Genomic DNA, 26,016 nt, shown 5'->3' with positions numbered 1-26,016 from the left:
AATTGCTGCTGTGCTCTTAAAACAACCACGTTCTTAATTACCTCCTCTGGTTGGAAGTCACAGCAGAACAAAGAGATAGCAAAGTTTCTAGTAACACAAACTTCCCTCGCATGGCTCAGTACCTCAGTAAGGATCATCGGTTCGAATCAATCAGAGCACTTAATCGTATGCTGGAGTTTGGGCTCACAGATAAGCACCCGTGGAGTCAAACAAGGCTCAGTGCCGTGCTGAAGTGCTCAGCATCTGGCAGGATTAAGCCTGCGCTGCTGAAATCTAAATTTCCTTCATGTCTTATTTGCAGACAGGGTGTAGGATTCAAATTAGAGGGAGGATTAGGGAAGAAAAAAAAGGAGTCCTCACGATAGCAGGGCCAGGCTAAGCAAACATTTCATGTACACACCAGAGGGAAGATGAAAGGAAAGCAGCTACTCTGCCATGGCCAGAAATTCTTATCTGCTGACCGAACCTTTGTTGGTTTGAGAAAGCACAAGTGGTCTGCATCGGCGGAAGGTTCAAAGCAATTTTTTAATAGATAATGCAATCAAAAGTCTGTCTATCTGTTGAAATATTTAGAAGAACAAGATATCACTTTGACCTCCTTACACCTGCGACCTTTGTCAAAGACTTTAAGAAGTGCTTTACACTTGTTTATATTCTTTATCTTTAATGGGCTTCTGCATTTTTCAAAGATTACCATTTTGTGAAGCCCTTTGAGTAAAAAATATATTCTGCCATTTTTAGCAGTGCTTCTAGATTGTGTTCAAGGAAGGAGTTGCACAGGCAGGTGTACTACCAATGTAAAAGCTAGTGACAGCCACAGGTCAGTGTGGTTGCTGTAGAGGAACGTGCTCTTCTGGTCTGCAATACTGACAAAAAAAACCAAACTAATTAAGGGAATAAGAGGATAAGGGGGAAAAAATCACCACCATTAGGTGTGAAGTTGAAAATGGAAAACAGTGCATTTCTGTCCTATGTGTAATAAACTACTGCAATATTTAGAGTTTCAGAAGAATATTACAGAAGCAAAAAGGAACTCCAATAAAAAAACCTGCCTGTATGGACTGTAACATTTTGGTCAAATTATACACAACAGAACCTTGCGAGGACCCAGAAAAAAAGTGAAAAAAGAAATGGGATGAGTATCTATAGTGTAGACTTTTACTAGGGAGATCAGTTAGTAGGAGAACAGTCAGCTGCCATCTCTCTAGTCCTATAACTACAATATTGGGAAAAGTAAACTCAGTTGGCTTCATTTCCCTGCTCATAAACAAAGAGTGCAGAATAACTTCCTAAAGGAGCATCTCAGGAGGCAAAGAGCAGTGAATGTTACTCTTCTAGTCCAGATCTGTGACTGCAGATCTTTAACTGCTCACGTTACTGGCTGCTCTCTCACTTTCACCTTTCCATCCAAACACATTCATTATACTGTAAGCTATTCTCTACCTGAAAGGTCAATTTTTGGTTCACTGTTCCAGATTTGTTACCAGCCAGGTGTACTTGCTGGCACAGACCTGTTCAGTGTATATATTTACACACACCTGACCAAGTTGTCTAAGCTATCTGCAGCAACAGTGACTTATCTTTTTACACAGCTCAAAATCATTGTGAAGACACTGCTGCCATGCTGGTTATCCTTCTGCCTTTGCAGGCTCATAATTAATAGCTTCTCAGCTCTTTCCACTCCTGAAGCCAAAATGTGCTCTGTTACTAGCAAGTGTTGCTCCCTCAGAATCCACTTATGCCAAGAAGTGACTTCAGCCCCATGCCAATAAAACTTCCATTTGTATCAGAAGTCTCCACTGCGCTGGAAAAACACGTGAGTTGTAATTACTTAGATTGCTTGTGGATATTTCTTCTCTGATGGGTCCTCAGGCCGGATCCATCCAGACACCGAGACTGTCAGGAGCTACAGAAGTCTGTGCAGACACTACCTATCACTATGGACTGGCTTAGTCGAGGACTTCAAAAGCTTCACAGATGCTGGAGAATACCTGAGGTTATTCTCAGACTAATGCTGTAGTCACACCAGGGCAGCAAATCAGCCATGGAGCCCTCCAGCACCAGCAGTGTTTCTCCCCAAGGACAATGGGGCTGTTACCCCTCTGACAGCCCCTGCACAATGCCGACATTTCCATCAGATGTGAAACTGAGGAGGGCTCCCTGACCCTCTAACATTTGAAGAAGGAAAAGAAGGCAGAGAGAACAAAATCCTCACCGCGAGTATTTTACTGTTTCATTGATGTTTACAGCCTGATCAGGGCTAGGCCAGGTTCATTTACCTGTAAGCAGAATATAACAGTCTCGTTCATGCATCTCTCACTTGTGTCCTAGTGTATACCAGGCTGACCCAAGACCAGCCCTTTTAAATGAAACCTCCTTTCTCAAAGACAGATTAGGTAGTGACAGAACATACAGATGGGTCTCAACGCTTTGCCAAACCTACTATCCATCTATTCCACTTGAAGGACTTATTCCTGCAGAAGGATTAACATGAATCCCTTAGCCCCAGATAGAACTTCTAGTCCAAGAAGTTTTGTTCAAATCCTAAAAGCTTTCTGCTGTGGGAGCACTATGAATCCACACATTTACCCGTTAGGTAATCAGAGCAGTGCTCTGCAGCAGCAAAATGTTTCTGGTGGTGATGCTGCGTAGCTGTAACCACAGAACAGAAGGTACAGAAGGAAAAGGAAGATGGAGTTTGTAGTCCAGCAGCAATCACAGGGAAAATCAGAGCAACAGAATTATGGATTTAATGAAAATGCAAACAAGTAGACAGGTACGTAAAATTTTCTATTCTTCTTTTTGAGGTTTAACAGAATGCTGAGGTTAACACAGTTCTTTTGTTGTAGCAGAAGAGTATTTTTGAGAAACAGCATTACAAAAGGTTAAACATAGAACAGATGTAAGTTATAAAATACAACCTGATCAAAGCTTGGATTTTGAGACAGATATGTTAGCAAATGATGATAAATCAGTCCCGCTGGAATTGTAAGAAGCAGACAAATGTAACTGCAAGAGTGAAAGTCAAGAGTTGAAAACAGGCAAAGGAAGAAAAAAAGTGGAAACAAACGTCGAAGTTAATTCTAGACAACCTGTATAGAACATCAGCTATATTGCACAAAAGGGCAGTAACTCCTACTGACAGACACTAGACTTACTTTCAAAACAGGACTCAAACGCTTTAATATCTTACTGTTGGCTTAATCTATACGACTCCCTACTCATTTCCTATTAAGTAGCTGCTCTTCTCAAGAGATTTTCAATTTCAACAAGATCTGCACCGTCATGATCAGAACTGCAAAAGGGCTGGAAAATCTGCTAAAAGCAGGTACTTCTTAGAAAGCTGAAAGCACCTCTCGTTACCTCACTGCCCTTTTTTTTTTTACCTTTTAAATGAAGAAAAACTCCTTAATATGTCTAAGCTAGGACAGAATGTATAGGAATTCAGACCTCTGAATGGAAGTCGGGAGCTCCGTTTCTTTCCCTTTGGTAGGTAAATAAATAAAACACAGTGAGAAGCACACTATTTACCGAGATGGAAGTGAAACAGAAAACATTTGAAAGCCCAAGAAAAAGGAGGTAATTGTTAGGACTGTCAGCAGGGGACCGCTGTGATAATTTGATCTGAACTCCGCTAACAAATCACTGCACCATTCTTTTTACTTTAGTATCTGTTTATGCTTCTACAAATTGAAACCCCACTGGCAATGCACCGAAGAACAGAGCTCGGCACAAAAACACGGCGGCCTGGCGATTAGTTCAAGGTGGGGAAGGATTAGCTGACCATCCCAAACCTGCAGTCCTCCTCAGTATTTTGTCTTTCCCTGCTGAGGTAAAAGGGTGCAGACATATGTAAGTAATAAACTAACAGGCTTCCATCTACTCGAGGTTGAGTGGAAGGAATGCAGAACAAAACTATAAAAAAATAATGGACAAAGGGGTAGTGAAAACTTGGGGGAACTCAATACTCCATCTGCTAAGCAAGGATGGGATGCAGCACTAGGATGCCCAGACCTTTTAAAGATGTTATAACTATGCCTTTTAGTGATCTCGCAGCACACTGCTCCCGCCTAAGCGTGCCAATGTTTAAGACTGACACGAGATCAAAAGGCTGATAAATGAGAGGAAAGGGGGATGCTTGACTCACTAAATCATATTCTGCAAGAACTCAGGGCTTTTTAAAGCAATCAGAAAAGCAGTGCATTACTGCATCTAGAATATATTGTGACACTCGTTTCTAGGAAGCATAACTAATATCCAGGCTCATTATATACTCTTATGCATATATGTGCACAGGCATACAGATGAATTCATATGTTTATGCTTATTTTTGTGAAGATATTTTACATCACATAAACCTGCCGGAAATTTCATTTCTAATGAAAGTTATATTAAAAACATTCTAAAATGAACATAAACTGGGGTGCAGTTATTTATGGGTCCAATTTGTCACTGGATGACAGCAAGCAACAAAAAGACAGGGAAACTGAGCAAAGAATTCTGAAGTCGAATAAAGTAAAACCAGTTGTTTTTTTTTGACTTTATAGCCCATAGCCCATTAAACATCGGTCACCACTGAATTTAATGTGAATTTTGGACAGTCCTTCTATCTCTCATCCTCACGCCACGGAGCAGTTTGGAAAAGGAGCATTGCATGGCGATGGCTTTCCTCCCACCCAGACACACTGGTGGCTCTGAGACACTGTGTACCCTCCAGAGGAAGAACTCAGTATCAGCAGTTCCTGTGCTAATCTCTCCTAAGAGCTTTAAGTCTTCAGCACTTTTGGAAATCAAGTTAATAACTACTAATGACACAGAAGGATGAGAACTGAGTCTTTGTGGTACTCCTTATTTAAGCACTTTTCACATCAAATTCAAGTGGAAATTTAGCTTTGTCAGGTGAGGGGGCTGCTGAAAAGGATCCAACGTCTTCAAAAAACTGAAAAAAGCAACTGAATTAAATTAGGATGTAAAAGCAATGAGATGTTCTGATTCTCTGGAGGACTCAAAAACATTCTCACAAATAAGAAAGCGAGAGGAGCAGCTTACAGAGAGTTCAAATGACCCCTGACAAGGCTGAGAATCTGCTCGCCTCTTAAGTCCACATTTAAGGAGAAGCAACTGAGTTAGCACTCACTGACTGCACTGTCCAGCATGGAGATGATCAAAGCACTCAATAAGAAATCATCAAGAAATTCACCATTTTCTATCAAGTCATCTGCCCAGATCATTGAGAAACACCAGTGCTCACCTGGGTCTACCAAATAAGCAGGTCTGAATACTGAAGCTGTTTTACCAAAGTTAGAAACTCACCAGCTGTCAGCACAAACCCGGCCATAGTACAAATATAACAGCACCTGCCTGCTAAAGCTCTGTGTTCTCATCTTGGCAAATTGGAAAAGAAAATCACCATTAGAAATGTTAATGTTCAGAAACCAAAGTTACTGATTTTGTTTTCTTCATGAGTGAATTCTGAAGTTTTTACTCTAGCAGTAAACTGTCTATCAAGTAAGCAAATAACTAAACTAGAGATATTTGGTGTTTTTTTTCTAGGGGGCATCTCTTTTGGTTTGTTCTCAAGGCGACAGAGTAGGTTCTTGTTTCTGTTTTGCTTCCACCTTTTGCTTCACTGTTTTTCACAAAATTTTTTGTCATTAAGAGAACTGAGATTTCCTTGCGGAAATGAAATATAGGTTATTGATTGCTAGGGGCTGGTCAAGGTAAAAGCATGGAAGTGAAAGAGGCAGGTAGAAAGCAAACGGTCAGAACCGATGTGGCAATAAGAAAGCAAAACAGTCCAACTTTGACAACATCCATTGTGATCCCAATGTGGTGGACACACAACCTGCCCTGCCTGCCCTCAGAGACAGACACCTTCATTCTGGACATGGCAAAACAGCCAAAAATTAACACTCACTCCATGTTGCTTGGTAAATAAACGTACTTTGATTAAGAAAAACTGCAAAAAATCCTATACAATGTTCTTTCAAAGTCAGAAAATCTTCCCTGTACCTTGACCTGGAGTTAGCTCCCACCTCCACCCCATAACTCTAAAGCAGCCAAGTAATTTAATAAAAATGTTTTAATGCAATCTTAAGTGACTCGCTTACATTAAAATCCAGTTACTGCACAACAGAAATGTATCATTCCAAGGGAATACAGCACAGATTTTAACTGATGGGAAAAGACATAGATTTTGTTTAATATCCTCTTAATCCTGCCTATTTTACTAATACGATTACTGTCCAAAAGGCAGCTAAATAAACGGTGCTGTTGACACTTAAATCAACAACAACAAGCCAAGCAAAAAAAGCAACCTCTCTTGAATCATCCTCTACCTTTATTATGGCCCCAGTCCAGCAATGGGACTGCTTATGTGCTTAAAGTTAATTGAGTGCTTAAGTGCTTTGCTGGACAGCAGCCTGCAATAAATCTAAGTGGATGAATTATCATTACATATAAGATACCGGTAATAAAATGAAAATAATTAAACAACTAAAGCCGTTTGTTTGGACACTTGAGATCCACACCACGATGTAAGGTAAGGTTTTATTCTGTATATCCCAAGTTTGCTACTGTATTTCTACACAATGCACACCCTTCACTGCTTTTTGCTTGTTCACATCTCAGCTTCCAGCCACAAACTTCATAAGGTGAAGTAAACCTTTCTGCCAGCTCTGTATTCTGATAGGTATCGAAATCTACATGGGTAGATGCTGAATACTACTGAGCTAAAGGATTGGTCTTTGGGAAAATGATTTGCAATGGTGTGTTTTCACTGGAGAGCGAGTATCACTGGAATGGTAGAAGGAAATTATAAAAGGAAGTGAAATGGGAAATTAAAATATCAAAGTAAGAGGGAAATGGGATTTAATGGAGCATTTTTTACATTTCATCTTTTGGGTATTATCTGAACATACTTGGACTTCCTTTCCCCACTATAAGCCAGGCCTCTTCTTGAGCCTTAATTTTCATTTAGTTTTTTATCTCTGTCACACAGTCTGCCTTTATAGAGCCTCCTTGCTCCTGCTCTAAGAACATTCAGACTCATTTCCTTTTCCCTTAGCCATTTATCTTTCCTACACCCATTCAAGTCTATGGATGCATGCATCTTGAAGGAGGGAATAAAAGCTAAGACTGTATATGTCAGAAATGTGACCAGGAATCAAAAATAGCTTGAGGATTAAAATCCATCAGAACTGCACAGTCCAAAGCAAAATACCCTGCCCAGACAAGCACATGAAAAAAGCAGAGCTAAATTCTGCAAAAGCATTTTTCCCAAACTGTTTGTCCTTCTATCACAATTCTGCCTCTCTCACCAACAGCTCCAGCTTAAATAGAAGAACCATTCCCAATGACCTGAGTTAGTCTAATAGCAAAGAGGGTTGCCAGCAGCACAGGGAAGTTTCAGACTTGCCAGAACTGGTCAGTCTGAAAGGTTTGTTAGAGTCCACGTCAGACTTGCTTTTCACGAGCCCTTTATTCACATGAACACAGGAAATGAAATGCTGTGCAAAGTCACACAGTGTGACATTGTCCATGCACACACAACACAGCCATCTAACTCCCTGGCCTTCTCGTTGGGCTGCTGCGGGTTCAGAGGACTCAGCAGAATTCACTGCCAAAAAGTGGTATTTTAAAAAAGTAACATGGAAGCAAAAATCCATACAGGTTATTTTTCAGGAGGGAGAAATGCTCGTAAGAGCCCCACAAAACATTCTGAAGAAATCAAGCTGTCAGTGAACTTTCCCATTTCTACTCCTTCCCTTAGGATATGACTCCCCAAGAGACCATTTTCTCTTTTAGAACCAAAAGCAGTGTATCTTGTCAGGCCAGGGATGAACCAAGCTAACACCCTGCAGCACAGGGCAAACCCAAGGCAAGCTCCTCTATGCTGCACCCCACAGTGTGTGACAGTCAAGCCCTACCAACCAAGAAATGCGTTGGTCTGTCCCTACCTGAGCTGGCTGGAGGACCCCACCACAGCATCACATAGGCAGGTGCAGTCATGACTTACAGATATTTCTTCTGCTCCTGTTAAAGAAAGAATATGTAAAGCTTGTTATTTCTCCAGAGGTTAATGCTATGAGATTCACACTGTAACTTCTACTTTCAGCAACATTTTGGTAGCAAAGCACAACTGGGGCACAACATAGGCAATGGGAAGCCAGGGTTCCTTCTCAGCCCTTCATCACCCTGGCACACTTCGGATGCCCTCCTTCACCCTGCCACGGGTGGGTGAAGCAGCTGGCACAGCAGGCAGCTCTGCCACCTTCAGCAGCTTTAGGCCATCAGAAAGTCTCCTTGACGTGGGGAATGCTCCCAGCCAGACCTCTGACGAGTCTGCAAAATGAGCGTGGTGGACTGGAAAATCTGGTCATGTATATTGATTTCTGTATCATGTTACAAATGCACTGGCTGTGCATTGTTCTGGGGCATTGGCTTCTCTCCAAGTTAGAACTGTCAAGATTAGCCATGGAGTATTTTCATTCAACTTTCTAAACATGTAACATTGTGAAATTGTGATTTTTTGTGTGCAAGAAATGGATTTTCAAGGAGATCTATGAAAAATGATGGTACCTTCCATGTTTAATACAACTAAATTTTTCAAGGCCTTGAGAACCATGTGGTTAGAACGAACAAAAACTTCTCTTTTTTTCTTCACAACTCCACACTGCCATCATAAATCAGATCAAGTAGCCTCGCCTTCAAAACCGAAGGAATTAAAGCACAAAAATCAAACACTGAGTTAAATTCCCTCTAACTGTCTGTCCCATACATGAGACTCCCTCGTTGTACACAGTTACGTTTTTTCAAGCAAGAAAAATATACCTAGGTACATTTAAAGGAATATATAATGAGAAGGATCAATAACAGAGCTGTGAAGTAGAGCACAAGGTCACTGTTTTCATTACTATTTGCATAGGGATCTGGTTTCATACCATAAAGAATATGAACTTGCATAAGCTACAGCACACAAGCAATAGCATCTCTGGTGTTACAGTTGGTTAATTGTTACACTGGAAAATACAGTGTCTGTCGATCCTGCGTGAGACAAGCGAGACATCAGGATTTCTTCATTTTCAGAAAGCAGGATGACATTTAATCAAGGGGTTGATGTCACATATAAGAGAGACCAAATCTAAACGAAAAAATAGAACCCTTTATGAAAACAAATGTTACCATTTACAAACGGGAACATTTTCACGTGGAGAACCTTTTATTAGGTTCCAGAAAAACAAGAGCGATGGAGCTCAGGGTGCAGTAAAGACTGCTCATCTACTGCCCACGCTGCTCTTAGCAACTTCAAATAGAAGCAGGGACAACAGTAATTGCAACTAGTGGAACAGGTAAGATGCTAAAGGGGACCAGGTGCTCACCCATCTGTGATGGACAATGCTAAGGACAGCCAGCACCTATGAAAAGCATTCGTAGAAGACTAGTTGGGGAAAATTACAATGGCTGAAAAAAAGACCATTCTTATCCAGTCTGTGATTAATTCTCCCTGCCTTGCCCTGAGTTATCGTTTGATTCTGCACCATCCTCAGCAGCAAAGCTATGGTAAGGATTTACATCCTTCTCTCCACTTCAGCCCTCAGCTGTGTGCCAGGCCACAGCTCCTGCATGGAGTTACAGCACACACACAGCCCTTCAGCCCCTCCCAACAGGTACTTGGGGAGAAGGCAACAGGTGAGGTGAAAGGAAACCAAAATATCAAATTGTAGAATGGCATTCAGAATGGCACAGTGCTCCCAGGAGATTGGATTTGTTAGCAAACGCTTCAGATTTGCGGGTGCAATTTGTTAGGGTTTGCAGTGATAACCAAGCGCTGTCTGCAGACAGGAAGCACAGATGCACCGCGTGCCATACAGACAGCACAAAGCAAGTTCAGCAAGCAGCGGCACGATAGAGAGCATGGATCCATAGAAAATGTACACTGACAAACTCTCAGTGCTTTTAATTGCTCATTTTTTAATTGGTATTATCCTAACAAGAAGAGAAAGGCTTTCCTCAGGAGGCTGCGGAATTATATTTGCCTGAAAGCTTATTCTTTAAATAAAAATGGCTGTTCATAGAAAGTCTATTAGTTTCCTCCTTCATCCCTCTGAAATATTTTCTATCCCTTGGGAAATAAATTTTAATTTACTGTAATTTTTCTTGAGGTTTTTCACTTAGTATGTCAATGTACACTTCTCCTTCCTCCCCTTCTCCCTTTGTGTAAACACCAAGCTTTTGAGAAATACAATTAAATGGGAACAAATGAAAAACGAATAAGTCAGAATCTTAAATATAGCGGAAATTTTTGCCGATTGTCCTTTCCAACACTCTGAATTTTAACTCGGCGTCCGCGCCTCCATTTTCTAAACAGCAACAAGGAAAAGAAAGCGTCCTAATAAGTAACATAAATTATACAAGCCCTGTTAACAGTGCTAACTGACCCCAGAAGGTGTAATGTGAGAACGGAGTCCATGTTTCTTACACGGCCATACTTATGCATTCATTCAGCGTGACAAAAATCAGGCATTTCAGATGGCTGGGAGCTCTACCAGCCTCAGACCCAGCACAGCTCTCAGTAGACGCTTTGCATTTCTCCCCTCAGTCTGTAGGAATGAATGACCGAATGAAAGAAGGAATGAATGAAGATGGCCATGGTGTTTAGAAGTGCTGAGCACGCACAAAGTGGTAATGCAAAGAAGGCAGGCAGCAAACCATGAATACGTGAACGTAAATTTTCTTTCTTGTGATCAATATGGCAGCCAACCAACACACCGGCTACAAGCTGCCAGAAGGCTCTTAAAATGGGAACAACAGTCATCCAGACAAGAAGTGAAGAAGATATGGCCCAGGATAAGCCATACAAAACCAAGGGTCACTAACTGCATGACAACCACGGTTTAATGCTCAGTGGGACTGGACACCATCCTAAAGGGCAAACCTAGCCAAGAGAGAACGCGAAGGTGAGCTGGGTGGAAATTGCACAACTGCATAAAGAGCTGCTTTCTTAGGACAGCTTTGTCTGAGCTCTGTGCAAATCAGCGTCCCAAGTTGGAGCCAAGTTCTGCAGGAGCCCCACACCTGGCCCAGGCCAGGACAAGGCAGAGCTTTTAGGCACCTGCACACTGTTGTTGCTCTCACTCAATATTTTTGAATGCTTTCCTACCCTGTAACTACGAGTCCCCCCTCCACAAACCACAGCCAAGTGAGGAATCTGTGTGACCAGGCCTGCAATATGATGCACTAATTCATTCTATGTTTTGACATGGGGTTTCTCCAGAGCTCTTAATGTGATTGTATTTAACCTCTGCTCTCACTTTAGATAACGCCTTTTCTACTTCTGTTACTGCGTTCTCATCAATATTCCTACAGACCATCCTCAACACACTCATTCCTGAAAGTATGACAAAACAGTCCAATTTTCTAGCAGAAGTAATCTCACTAACTAAGCTAAATTCAATTTCCTCCTAACCTACGCCTGTATGAGGTAGAAAACGGTAGTTAAAACCATGTCTAGCAGCTAGCATAAGCTGCATTAGTGTGTGTCATGTAGTGCCTGCTGTGTTTTATTAGACAAATATAAAATTAACAACAGAGCTATAATGATTTCCTAAACTCGTTCCAACACAAATTTCCAATTTGAAGTTAGATGTATTGCCTAATAAAGTTTTACAGCGGCAGTCAAACAGTGGTATTTAGCTCCCCAGAAATACAACTCTTTGCTCACCAGAATTGGTTTTAAGGCTGTTGTTCATCACATAAAACAAAAATAAATATTATTACAGCTTTACCCCGAGTGTTGAGACAATCATATTCATAGATCTGAGTGCTACTTTGTCCTCAGACAACACAAATAAAGATACTCGATCCATTCACACTGGTAGCAAACATACAGTATAAAACTGTATGTGACTTCATCTGATGCTTGTAAACTGTCAGTTTGGAACTCTTTGGCAAGTGCACACTTGTGTTACACTGGTTACAGAGCACACAAGTTACGCTAGCAGGCCTAAGTCTGATTCTAGGTTAATAAAAACACAGATGACAGCAAGATCAGCTGCATGACACCAAAAAATCTTACGTTTGACAACTGTTATTTGACATGTTCAGGAATCTGATTTTAGTCTTTAATTTTAGCCTTTGTCAGAAACTAGTGACAAAGTCAGGCAGTCAGAAATGGCACTAAGAACAACTGAAGTGTGATAGAGCTTCCACTTCTAATGGAGAGCCCCTCTGCTAAGTGCCCTTCTTGTCAAAGGCACTGGATTGCCCCCCCAAACAATGCACTATGCCTTTATGGGGCAGATAAGTTACAGGATTCATTCTCTCATTAAAGAGAGACATGCAACAAGACAACAGCAACGAGAAGTCCTCAGGGCCACAGTGGGAGCTAGCTGCAGCCTACATGCACCTCCAGCTGACTGCCCCATAGGCAGATTTCACACGTGCCACTTAAAATCATCCCTGAATCACCTCCTGTGAGTCTGTTCAGAGAGGCCAAACTCGCAACCGCAGCCTGGGATACCCAGATCAAACACAGAATAAGGTGTTTCTCATTCTCTGTATTTGTAAGAAATAACGAAAAACAGGATAACATTTTCTGAATGGCATCATGTGACCCCAGTGACACATGTGTACGTGCACACAACAAGGACAGGCATGGCCAGCAGAGGTGCAAGCATTACACAGGGCCTCGGCATGGCATAACGTGCTCTCTGTGGGTACTCGGAGTGCACAAAAATCTCATTACAAACAATTAACAAAGCAAGATCAAACATTTCAGCTGATTTCAGAACACTGAGGATGTCCAGCAGCAAAGAATCATGCGCTTAGGTGGAAGCACCAACATTTCTTTAGCAGTTTCCTTATATCATGAATTCTGGCTTTATGCTGCTTTTCTAACTACTGTCTCCTATTAAATCAGAATGCGACATAAGGTTATACTGCCAGAGATTAGCTTTCCCTTCTCTCCTCCTTCCTCCTGTGCTTCTTCTTCCCAGTCAGAGACTCATTGGGGTTTCATTATTTAGCTTTCCCCTCAGGCGTGGGGATAACACCATTAGAGCCATTTTACAGGCAGCGGGATTCTATAAATGAGGCTCTTATTTAAATAGCCTCACACAGAGCTGATGTCAAAGTTCCCTGCTATTTACAGGTGACATCACACGAGACACCTTCTGAAGCCCAGCCAAAACAAGGACCACGCACAGATTAAGTTTTCTTGTCCAACATACATCAGAAAACAGTCCGTCCATCCTCACTTCACCAGTGCAGAAGGAAATACTTGATAGAGCTGCACTGCAGTATGCAAATATTTGTGGAGACAACTGTTCACTCTCATCAGATTCACCTACTGAAAGACTGCAGCAAACAAGGTAAATTAAAAAGGATGGGGAGATGAGGTCTGATGGTAGCTCTGGACTGATGCAGCTAAATAATCACTGTTTAATTAATCAAGATCTGACAGTACCACCAATAACAATAAACCAGGAGGTGAATAAATTAGTTTTAGCTCTACATTTCTTAGAATACACCTGAAACATAACCAAAGATTCAGGAAAGAGGTCCCAGATCTTTGGAGTTGAACTATATATAATACCTGAGTAAGTACTACATATAATATTTCGGGGGGGGGGGGGGGGGAGGAGGAGAGAGAAGACAAAATCTCATTTTTCAAGGGCAAGTGATTTCTTCAGAGATCAGCTTTCCAAGTCCATAAGACTATAGTGCTCATAAGTCTAATGTGCTCCTATAGGCTGTCCCATTCTTTCCATGGCATTGCTCACATGAAGGACATGACCGCAGTGAAAGCATCTGCAGGACAGGGCTCGAAGTTATGAAACACAATGTGTGGCCCCACACAGTCCATGCATTCTTTGAAATACATTCCTACTCCTCTGTCAGATATTAATCCTACGTTGCAAATGTTGCCATTTATTAGCAGACCTTTGGAGTTTATTTCCTCCATGTTTAATCACACATAACAGTCATTAGCATATATGAGCACTCCTCTTCTAGAGCAGTTTGTGTAGAATTCTCATTTGGATAATTACTGTGTAAGATAACTGAATTCCAATTAAAATTCAATGGCACATGTAATGATAAAAATTTATCAATACTGGGTCTTTTTCAGCAGTTACTGTTATTAAATTACTTCATTGTTTGTTTCTTGAAACTCGGATTTTAAATCAGGCTGGTTTTTACCACTGTAATAATGGTCTCACTAGGCTTTAGCTGCAGTGTTTTACTTCATATTTTAAGGAATAAATGCCTTCCAAGTTTTGCATTTACTCCGTGTGTGTGAAATGGCTGTAGAAATTGTTATTAATCTCCACTTCCCAGCACACATTTGGTAACATTCAACATCACAGCAAAATATCCACTGACTTCAATGAAGCCAGGAGCCATGGAGTCCTTGGATATCTTCTGCTTCAGTAAAACAAAATGTGAATCACACAGAACAAATCTTTTCATCAATTAAAACAATTCTTAAGTGAGAGCTCTTCTCATTTCCTGCTTACTAGCCAGCACTGCGAGGAGCTGCAGGGACACATGATAACTAGGAGCAGCCTGTACTCACAGCTCCCATGCAGACCTCAGGCCAGCAGCCTGTGCTGCTCCTCAAGCAAGCTGCAAGGCTGCCATTTTAATAGTTACCACCATGGACATTCACACATATTTGCATAAACATCTAGAAGCTCACGCAAACATCTTCCATTAAAAAAAAAAAAAAAAAAAAAGCCACAACACAAAACAATATCTACACTAAGCAAATTGTACTGATTAAAAACATGGCAAATATTCAGTTTCATTTGGGTGGGGTGAAACATGCATGAAGAATTTGTGCCGGATTTTCATCTGCTCGCTGCATGCAGGATGCACTGCTAGAAACTGAACGTGCTCTAAACAAACAAAGCCGAGCAGCAAAAAACTCCCTTCTGTTGCACCAAATGCAGAAGGCTGTTATTCTCAACCATAAAAATGACTAATCATCCTTTAATCAAGTTATGGTTAATAAACTCATCCAATTTTTGCTTAATCATGTTAATATCCAGACATGTTAAACAGTAAATCCCTTCAGGCAGGCAATCCTGCTTGCCAAGTTCCAGCCTACAACAAGGTGTAAATCCCCGAAAACAGCCTCGTGGAACTGCTGACAAACCTTTGGGTATTGCAGTGTAAGCTTGAGTCTCCTTAAAGAAAAGCAAAAAGCAAAGCAAAGTTTCTCCACTGATTTCCACCCTGTCTAGAGTTTGCACAAGGTAATTCCAGCTCCTGGATTTACCCCCTGCAGAACCACCCTTGCTACACAAGCCAGAGAATAAAACTGAAACAGGCAGGAAGAGCAAAAATGAACCATAATTAATTATTATTAGAGCATAATATTTGCGACAAAATATAGCTGATGCTTCTACTAATAGTTTAGCTATAACTGATCAGATTCTCAGTGACATTTGCAGTCAGATTTATGCAGCTGTTTGTTTTTAAAGGTGCTTCGTTACTTCTGAGGCAGAATACACAATAAATAATGCATTTCCTCTGAGTTGGTGGGAAAACTCAGGCTATAATTAGCATACGGAATTACATATTCCAATACTTGATGTTCACCGATGCCATTTCTGACACGTCATATGGCATAAATAAAAAGCAGGCAATGTGAACGTGCCCTAATAACTTTATCCTTACAAACAGCCACTGTTGCCCAAATACAGCTTTTCTTTGAATGATTCCTTATGGGAAGAGCCCCGTATCTGCAGCTCCCACCAGTTTATTGCAAACAGAACCCCACTTCGGATGCACATTAGGTGAAGTGCAAGCTTCTGGTTCCGAAAGAGAGGCGCAAAGGGAACGCAGGGAGCGAGGCAAGGAAGGCCCCTTTAAAGGCAGAACCCAGGGAGATGCTGAGCAGGGGCTCCAACAGAGGACCTTTGTACTTCGATGCAAATGAATCCCTGAAAAACAGACTGCAGACAATGACCAGGGAGAAGTCACAGAGAGCCAATCCATCTGCAGCTATTTTGTTAACTCAATGTTTCTTACATTCCTTCTGGTACACAAAACACTTGATGTTGACAGCTGTGAATTTTAAACAACTATTCTGTGTATGTTTTTCTAATTTTGTGTATTCAGAGAGTTTCCCCCACGCGGGAGGGGGGAGGAGGGCGCTGAAAGTGGAATACTCCAATTCTATAATTTGGAGATTTCATGCTTTTCAAAGCGTCGCAGCCGCTCCGGTGGAAAAGCAAAGTGGAACACAAGAGTCTAATGGTGAGAGTTTCAGAGAGCAAGAGGAGTGGTTGCTTTAAAGACCCTACAAGAAACAAAATGCACAGAAATATGAGCTACAGTTACAGAGAGTCTCTGTAAACTATTTTCTGCATGTGACAAATGTATCAATAAGAAGCAAGGAAACTTTGTTTGGCTAAACCGCATTCTGCTTACTCAAGTCCACTTGCACTTTGTAGTGCTCACTGTAAAGAAGAACTGCTGCATTTTTAAGGAAAAGTTTACTTTCAGCCAATTAATCAAATAAAATATTTGGATATCAGCAATTTGTCCATGTAATGAATGAAGGCTTTTTTTTTTCACTAGGTCAAAACCTAACTTAAAGCAGATGCTGATTTAGAGCGACGTCTCTGTGGATACTGGGGGAAAAAAGCCTTCCTGTAAAACAGAAAAAACAAATGAGTTTCCTTTTTCCACAAAACAAAACAAAACACCTCAAAACTGGTAGCCCATGGGTGCAGGGCGGTGGGCTTCTTGGTATCCATCTCAAGGAATACCAACAAGGAAACCAAGACCCCAGATGCCCAGCAGAGAGGCAGGTGAGGAGACACCCCCTATGCTTCTGCCCAACCTTCTGCTCAACACTCTTCCAGTCCACCACAGTCTGGGGGTCAAGGATGCAAATATTGCTGCTGTAAGCCAAGCATCAACACTTCTCCCTGCACAGCATCTCCAGCTGTGGACAAAGGCCCTGCCTGCAGCCTCCACCCACTGCATCCCACTCCATTTTGACATTTTCCCTCCCTAAAACCTGCAGGAACCAAGCAGAGTGATGGCAATGTGGTTTTGCTCAAGGGAGGAGAGGAGGTGGGTTTTGTCTGGTCTGAAAACATATTTTTACTTCTTCCCAGTCATTTATTGTTCTTCTTTTGGCATCAAAAGGACATACTTTGGACATGAATTTCTCTGTGGGTGTTACGCTGGAAATTAATCTCTCTCCAAGGCATAGATGATCTGGGACAGCTCTGAAATACACGCAAGAGGATGGAGCAGGAGGGAGGCAGCAGAAGGGCAGCCATTCCATGGGGCTGGTCAGGGCTGAGCACAGGATGGGCTGCTTGGGCAGCACTGGGCAGGCCTTGTGGGGCACTCACACTGCCCTGACATTGAGTCCTGCCCCTGGTTGGAGTAGACAGGTAATGAGGAGGGAGGGGACATGTCACCAGCATTTGTTGAGATGCCCATCGTTGCCAGTGATGATATTTTCCAGCAGGACCTCTCATAGCAGCACTCCCTTATCCACTCTTCCCATCTCCAAAGGTGCCTTCAGTCCCATTATTTCTCTTTATGATGAAGAATATCCGATTTACATCGCAATACAATCAGCTAAGTATTGCAACCAGGCAGAACAACTCTCTGCACTAAGAACTACTAAAAAAAAAGTATTAATTCAATCCAAAGGTTTAAATTAACCACAAAAAGTTCTGTTTTGCTTCTTTCTTGCATTAGAAATAAGAATACCTCAAACAATTGCTTTTTGCATAACTTCTGGTGAGTCACTCAGAGGCATCAGACACCAACATACCTACGCAGTCCTCCGGCTCAAAATCATGCTTTACGCAAACAAAGGCCTCTCACTACAGATTTACACAATAGGTTTACACTGAGCCTCTCCGATCTATCATGTAGCCGAGTGCTTAATGACTCTTTAATTTAAGGATTATTGACACAAAAGATGTAACAGCTGCTTACGGGTTACTACACAGCAGCAGCTTTCCAAAAAGATACAACACTGCCATTTCTGTGTTTTCTAAACTATCTGAAGACACTTCATGGCTGAAGTGTCATTATCTGAAAGATGGGGGGAAAAAATTCACGAGGAAATAAATCAGAATATACTTGACTTCAGTGAACTGAGAAAAACATGAACTGAAACACTCTCAGTTGAGAACAGATTTCTTTCTATTTAATTCTGACTTGCCAAAAGCTTTTCTCCTTTTTAACATTAAAAAAAACCCATCAATTGAGAAGAAGCCTTCCAGAAGAGCCAGTTCTTTATGTTGAGGACCAGGAATTTATGCATGTTTTATAACGACAGTTAAGTGTCCTGCAAGAGTCACACACCAGGGTAGCAGTCAGAGAACTCTAAGAATGAGAAGCAAGGGGCACTGCAGAAACAACTGAAACTTGACATTGAAAAGAGTTCTGGGGTTTTCCCCCCCCCCACATTTGCGTGCATGTGTACACATACATATATATTTATAAACCCCTTAACAATGAATATTCCCACTGCCAAGCACTCAGAGACAGGGCTGATTTCCTTTCAAGTAATTGATGTAGGCTTTCTTCAGTATCCAGTCCAGACAAGTTCTCAAACGTGAAGCAGGAAATCACACCGTCAAAGGAAAGCTGAGCATTCCTGCCACACGGTCCAGGTCAGCCCCTCAAAAACACTAGATTTATACTACTGCTGCCAAAAAACTTGCATTTCCATGCCCTCCTGTTGCTAAGATAAAGGATGTTTCCTACCGCCTCAGAATGCCGTCCTCATTTAAAACTCCAGCTATGTTCTGACAAAACATGCTGCTGTCACCCCAAATTGAGCAAATGAGCCTATGTCCTACAGTATAAAGACCAAAAGAGTTATTGAATATCACCTGGGGAGCACGAAATGAAAAGGCTCCCATTTCTTCCTGACCTTTTTGGACATTTTTTTTCCTGAAATCAGCCTAGCCCTTCAGCCTTCATTTCTCATTCTGTCTGTGGTAGCACAGGAAGGACAGCTTGGACTTTTCAGTTTCAAACAGATCAAGTTTTGTTAAATAACTTTTTTTTTTTTTTTTTTTAATTCTTCTTCAAACCAGAAGCGGAAGGGAACACTGTGAAGAAAATGGAAACTGGCAAAGAGCTTTAACTTCAAATAGCCTTGTAAGTCAGTGTTGATGTGCAAAACTAATTCTGTTTTTTTGGCATTTAAATGTAACTCGACAGTTGCAAAAGGGAGGGGTGAGGGTAGGAGAAGTGCACTGCAGATCAGCGGCCAAGAGTGGTGTTATGGCTCCTATTTATCAAACAAAATACGGGTTGGATTTATTGGCAACATGTTTTACAGAGGAGGCTATACTCAAACCTGCACCTCACAGTCTCAGCTAAGGGCCTTCCAACAGACAGCATTATTGTCTGGGGAAGCACCACCTCACCCACCTATGAGGGGAGGTTTCCATGGGATAGGGATCCCCAGCTTCAGCCACAGAGAGATGTAAACAGCCCCATTCATTAAGAAAAAAGCACCACTGAAAATAATGCATCTAAATATTTGTTCACGGTTAAACGGTGTTGTCTAAACAAGCAGAAAAGCTCTTTTTTTTGTTAATGTAGGTTTGCTCTCCCTGTTTGCAGTGGCAGCTGCATACTTAATTCTTGTTTATTTATATGTTTTTCATTTCCTAGAAATCTTTTGTGTCATTTCACAGATGCGTGAGACAAGCAATGTTCTGACATCAAGTAATTATAAGATCCATATCATCGTCTGTTTAAGCTTTAGCTTACTAGCTGTTTCTAGCATTCACCATAAATATGCTGATAGGAAATTGCATGCTTCTTATCCTTTAGGAACAACACATGAAACTGGATGGGTTCTCGTTTATCTGCCTGTAATTATACTCCATGTGCAAGGGGCCACACTTTCCTGGAGTAAGACATCTGCTTGTACAGCACAGCTGCACCCCAAACCGCTGTTTAATTCTGCTGGCAATTCTGCTGCCTCTAGCAGCCTAAATATCATTACTTGATGCCGTCAGTACCACAGACAATCCAGATGTACTCCATAGCAAAGAGGAAGAACACATTTTCTGCCACAAGGAACAACCATTGATGCAAAGGATCAAGAAGCATTGCCATGGCTGTAGAACCTGGAGGGCTGAAGAGTGTAAAGATGGCAGATACGCATAAAGGGATCTCGACTGCCCTTAACTTATTGTGGAGATCTATGGGATCACTCAATCAGAAGGGAGATCTCAGACAGCTCACTCATAGGAAAATGAGGGAATACTACACCATACTGAAAAGGCATCTGGAAAGGAGGCACCTTGTCCTTGTCCTTATAGAAAGCAGTTCTATGAAGCGAGCAGAAGCTGAAGAATGTTGGGGGGCCCCAAGGGGGGAAGTAAGGGCATTTAAACATAGCATATAACATTTCCTTTGATCCTTGTAAAGAACATATAAAGGCAGTCACTCAAAAACCTACCCACTTTACCTTATGCAGTGATCTCAGCATCTTAGTAGAGAAAAAAAACAAGGATACATAACCTTGTGTTATTGCAAACAGAATGGGAAGCATCTACAGGCAGTCACACATCTGCCACAATCTGTTTATTATTGACTAAATGATCTCAGGAAAGTCAAAAATTAACAGATTTATATTTCTATTTAAGGTCTACCCTTGTGCAACACCATTATTCAAGTGCTACATTCTAAGGAAAAGCCACTCGAGTTCCTCCCCAAGACAACAGTGCTGACTTGATGAATTTTTCCATATCTATGGCTTGCACAAAGCTTTTTCCAGCTGGTTAATCACACTAAATCAAGAGTCAGTAATCAAGGACAACTCCACCTGCTGAAGGATGGGTCCCACTTGGTGGGTCCCCTCTCTCCACAGCCATTCATTGTTGCCAAAGTTAAATTTTCTCCTGAAATAATCCCGGAGTCCCAAGATAACAAAACTCCCCAAGGGAGAAACGACCGTTTGCCTTATAAGAGACCTCAGTGCTCACATCAATAGCCAGAATGAACAAAAAGACAAAACAAAATACTTGAAAATCAAAATACAACTTTCAAGTTGACGTAACCCCACTGAGCCCCCAGAATGGAAGCCTCAGGTCATCATGAAACTTCCATATAGTTTCACATACAGAACTCATTTTCTTTCACCACTGCTCTTCACCTTCATAAATAGCTCTTCTCCTTCCTTCTGTGGAGGAAAGCAATCTACCATGCCCAGGTGGATTTAATAAGGAAGGTCTAATACTGGGAGTCAAAGAATATGAATAGATTAAAAGATTAGGGAGAAGAGCATGAAGGCTTTCACCTTTAAGGTTCCTGTTCTGAATTCATCTGATGTCAGCACTAAGTGAGCTGTGTAACCATCAAGGGGCTGTGGCTGCATGGAAATCTTTCCCTCAGCTTCATGGACTTACAGCAAGGGATCTTTTTAAAAAAACATCTGAATATCTTGAAAACCTTTACGGATACTGACTGTCATTTCCAAGTCCCATATCTAACTTCTTCATTCCTTCATATTCCACCACTGTAAACCATAAAGATGGCTTTGCAGCTAAAAAAAAAAAAAAAAAAAAAAAAAAAAAAAAAAAAATTTCACTATTAAATTCAAATGTATCAACTGTGGAGTGTTATTTTCCCACTACTTAAAAGCTCTTAGAGACAAACAGATGCCCCCATCCACCACTTTCCAGTGCAGCTTCCTGTTACTTGAGGTGTTCATGTAACAAGTTAAGCTTGCTGAAAGTGATAATGTGCAGCAAACCAACCAAACACACACAAAAATCCCCTACCAGAACAGAAGCAGAATCTGAATTTGGCCGTTCAATCCAGCTGTGATCGATCCAGCCCACGTAATCCATGAACTGCAACTTTACTCCCACTGTAATTTTGATAATACTATGTGAAGTGGTTCATCGTAGCACTACCAAAGGCTAAATGTGCAGCAGGACTGTGCACATGGGTCCTCTTATATAATGATCTGCTTCAGAAAGGAGAGAGCTCAACAAGTAGCAAGCTGTTGCTTGATACTGGAGTAATATTTGAAAGAGCAGAGCATTGTAGTTGGCTCAGGATTTAACACCAGCCATGATTTCCTCCAGAATTCCTTCAGCTAAAAGAGCTGCACAACAGAACCACCAGCCGTGACTGAGGCTGGTTTAGCAATAAACTCAAAACTACATAAAATGAACCTCATGTTTCCATGGTGATGAATACCTCTCTCTCTCTTCAGAGTGTCTTGTGATGTAGAAAACATTCACCAGTAATATTTTGGTAGTAATCTTGGTAATGGAAAACTCATTAGTATTGTTCAAGATGGTGATAACACCAACCTGCATTAATTAATTTGGGGATGATCTTGACAAATTGGCAGCTGAGGACGAAAGCAGTGCACTGCCCTGTGGAAAAGCAAATCATCAAAGATACTGACTTGTGACAGAAATATATATTAAAAGCAAACAGAAAACAAACGAACGAAAATAGCCACAATAATCACAGTGTGATTGAAGTGGCTGCTAAGATGTGCAAAGCCATTCATTTACCTCTCTGATACATGCTAGTAAATCCATTTTTTGCCTCAGTAAGCTTCCTTGGCAGCAAGAAGGTTTAAATCTTCTTAAACAGATAGAAAAAGTATCATCTCCTTGTTTAGCTTTGCTTGATGGCAACCAGGCATGGTCAATTGCAGATACTCTTAACAGAAGATATTTGACAGGGATAAGATCAAGTACATACAGCAGGCAAAGTCCCCAAGCTTGTCTTTATACACAAGGCTGCTCGAGGGGTATGAACTGCTAAACTCTGTCATCATCACTTAACTTACAGCGCTCCTGAATGTGAGACAGTGTTCTGGTTGGAGGAAAAAACCTTCTTGAGGGCTCATACTTGACTTTGATCCAGTGACGTGTTTCTGAAGGAAAGCACCTGACAGGACAAAGATGTACTGCACTTCATTTAGTACACGAGCCACATGTGGCAGCTCAAGAACCACTGCCCTGAATGAGCAGGTCTACCTGTTCCACTAAATGCTAACAGCCAGGCACTGCGCCCTGCAACGAAAATGAAACAACAGTGACTAACTGTTCATGCTATTGAAACAGAGTGAAAGTTTTGATTCGAAAGGCACAGAAACACAGGTGCCATTTAAGCACCTAAGCAGATGCTAACAGGCCTTTATGCATAACACTTTATGCATAATGTGGATAAGCACTTTCCTGGAATAAAAACCCCACAGATAAATACTGCTGTTTGACAGACACTCACAACTTCTAGTTAACAGATTCAGAAAGACCGTTCACATTAAGGGCTGCAGATTTTAAAGCATAATCTTTTCCCACTTGTGAATCTGGGGTGTTATTAGATCAGAAGCAATTCAGAAGTTTCTGAGAACAGAAATGAAACAGAGTGCTTTTGGTATAAAGCCGTCCTTGCATACCTCGAACCGACACGGATCTCTAACTAGCTGTGAGGAGGCAGTAGGCATTTGTTGTGGGTATAATTCATATTCAAAATCCTCTGGTGATTTTCTTGAAAAACTGGTTTAGATTTGACTTCTCTCTCTGTCAATAGAAACTGAGCCCTTCACATTTCATATCCTTCTTTCTTTGTTTTATGCGCTAAATGTGAAAAATATTCAGCAGAACAGTAATGCTGTAGTATGTTTCTAATTTAACAAGCAGCAAAGCCCTCTTGGCTCAAAATGAAGGATTACCTTCAGGAAACTCACGAGGAGGAGTCAATTACACAAAGATGTGTCCACGCGTGCAAAGTTTATGAACATGATCAGCATTACACCAGAATCAATCCTAACTTTATCAGAGTGTCATAGGCCTGGGTTGAAAAAGACCTCGAAGATCACCCAGTTTCAATGTCCCTGCCATAGGCAGGGATCCCAACCACCAGACCAGGCTGCCCAGAGCCACATTCAGCCTTTATATATTCTGTATTCTTGTTACTTTAGAGGGCAACTTGTTTTTTTCCAGTGTTAATCTTTCAATTTAACCAACAAGTGCCCTTTTTTAAAAATTCCAGATAAGGGAGAAATGCACATAGTGAAGGGCAGACACAGCAAGAGGTAAGAGAAGTGACACCTTATGTGAGCATGCAGCAGAAGCAAAGTCATTTCTGATGGCAAAATTCTCTTCTTGTAATTGTGGCTCTAAAGCCACTGACTATGTCAAACAAATTTGTTGCATGTTCTTAGAGATCAGCTCCCCTGAGTCTCATGGATTGGCTCCAACATTCAAACATCTATTGAATTGTTATCAGTATTCTGCCTCTGGATCTCAGTAGAAATGAGTGAGATCTATTCCTAGTATTGCCCTTGAATAATGTCACATCCAGCATCCTAAGTGTACTGCAATTAAACCACAGACTAATTAAAATACTAAAGACTTTTTGGTAATTAATCTTGTTGGCAAAGAGCATCTTCAACACTTACTTCACAAACAATAGCGTTTGTCAAGGGATGCTAAACAAATTTCCTTACCGGGTCTTTCCACAGCAATTTGGAATACTCGAGGTTTTAGTCTTTGGTTCCCATGTCAGCTACTTATTTATGTTCCCAAAACATACTACTAATCTTTAGACAAACATACACCATTTAGCAATTTTACCAGTGTGCCTGTAACGACATTCAGCTTTCCGAGGGCCTATCACTTTCTGACCTATTTTCCTCCAGCTCCACTTCTCTCTGTCCTCTTGGTTGAGCGCTGGAAGCTGCACTCAGTTAAGTGGGATAAAAATAACAATAAAAAACCCAGTGCCTACAGCAACCCTGCAGCTACAGAAGGTGAAAAGAATTACATTCTTAATTCACAAGGCTCTTCTTACACATAATCATTCCTTTTAGGTAAAGGTCAAGTTACAAGATTTTTTGCATTATGCATAGTGATTTCCATTTTGGCTTATTATTCGGTGGTATAAAATTTATGATGTCAGATTTCATGACAGTTAAACCCGAGTTTGTTCTATTTCAGAATGACATCTGGGTGTAGAGAATAACGAAGCTCCTACGTTTAAACGGTCTCACATTTTTAGGCCAGCCCCTATAAAGGACATCAGACCAGCAGATGTTCAGAAAAACATTTTACTTTTTCAAGTGCTGATGAACTAAAATACGGGTAGCGTTGCATAATGGGAAGTGACTCATTACAGTCAATCATGAAAAACATTCAATTGTTTGGGATAAAAGTGTTTGGAAAAAATTCTATTCTTTCAGTGCCACTGCAAAGCATTTTATATTCAAAAGCAAATAATCTAAGTAAACATTCAATGCTGCTGCTTAATCCATCTATGAGAAAAAAAAAATTGGCTCTTCAAGGAAATAACTGTATGAAAGCACATGTTTTATTTGTTAACGCGTGTAGCAGATAATGATTTTTAGCTGACAGTACAATTCTTTATTATGACAATGCAACATCCTTAGTGAAAATTGAGTAGTCTTAAGGTGTTCTGTGCTGTTCATTCATGCAAAGAATTCTTGTCAAATATTTTAATGAGAAGAAAAGTATGGCAGCCGAGATTAAAAGTCAAGGTGACCTTTAACTGTGGAAAACAGTATCTACATATCACCTTACTTTTTTTTTTTAAGGTCATCATTTCTCTCTTGAAGAGTCACTCCATAAATGGAAAAACACAGCGCACTGAAAGAGCTAACTATAAGAACTGTTCTTAGCTCACAATTAAGTTTTGCACTACACCTACTTTAAATTACACACGTCCTCTAGTATAAAACTCGAGTGTTTGCTGTGGTTTCTTTAGCAACATGAGTGCAGAAACAGAGTGTCACAAAAAATAATCAAGGTACAACCATTGCATGTTTCAGTACAGCAGGAGAGGAACAGCTGAGGAAGTGCCACTCTTCTCTAAAAGGAATAAATGGGGATGAGGTTTGGCTTTGGCCACAGCGGGCTGAACCAGTTGAAAAACACACCCACTGTGCACCTGGTTGCGTGATATTCAAGAGAGTGAGAAATGGAGGGACCTGCTTTCTGCTGCTGTGCTGCAAGCTGCACA

The 26,016-nt window shown here is 41.1% G+C and overlaps 1 protein-coding gene across 1 annotated transcript in view; it reads right to left on the bottom strand.

Annotated features, from left to right (window-relative positions):
- LOC107319205 (uncharacterized) overlaps nucleotides 1–26,016 on the bottom strand; it is a 224,733-nt gene that overhangs the window by 100,824 nt on the left and 97,893 nt on the right. The window contains exon 11 of the mRNA XM_085550603.1: nucleotides 7,959–8,034. The gene's annotated coding sequence lies outside the window, so the exon portion shown is untranslated. The remainder of the gene's footprint in view (nucleotides 1–7,958; nucleotides 8,035–26,016) is intronic.

Source organism: Coturnix japonica, chromosome 6 (genome assembly GCF_054131305.1).
Source record: "Coturnix japonica strain WE chromosome 6, WE-NBRP24, whole genome shotgun sequence".
Lineage (NCBI taxonomy): Eukaryota > Metazoa > Chordata > Aves > Galliformes > Phasianidae > Coturnix > Coturnix japonica.
Note: the sequence above shows the minus strand (reverse complement) of the source record. Positions and strands in the feature narration are given on the sequence as shown.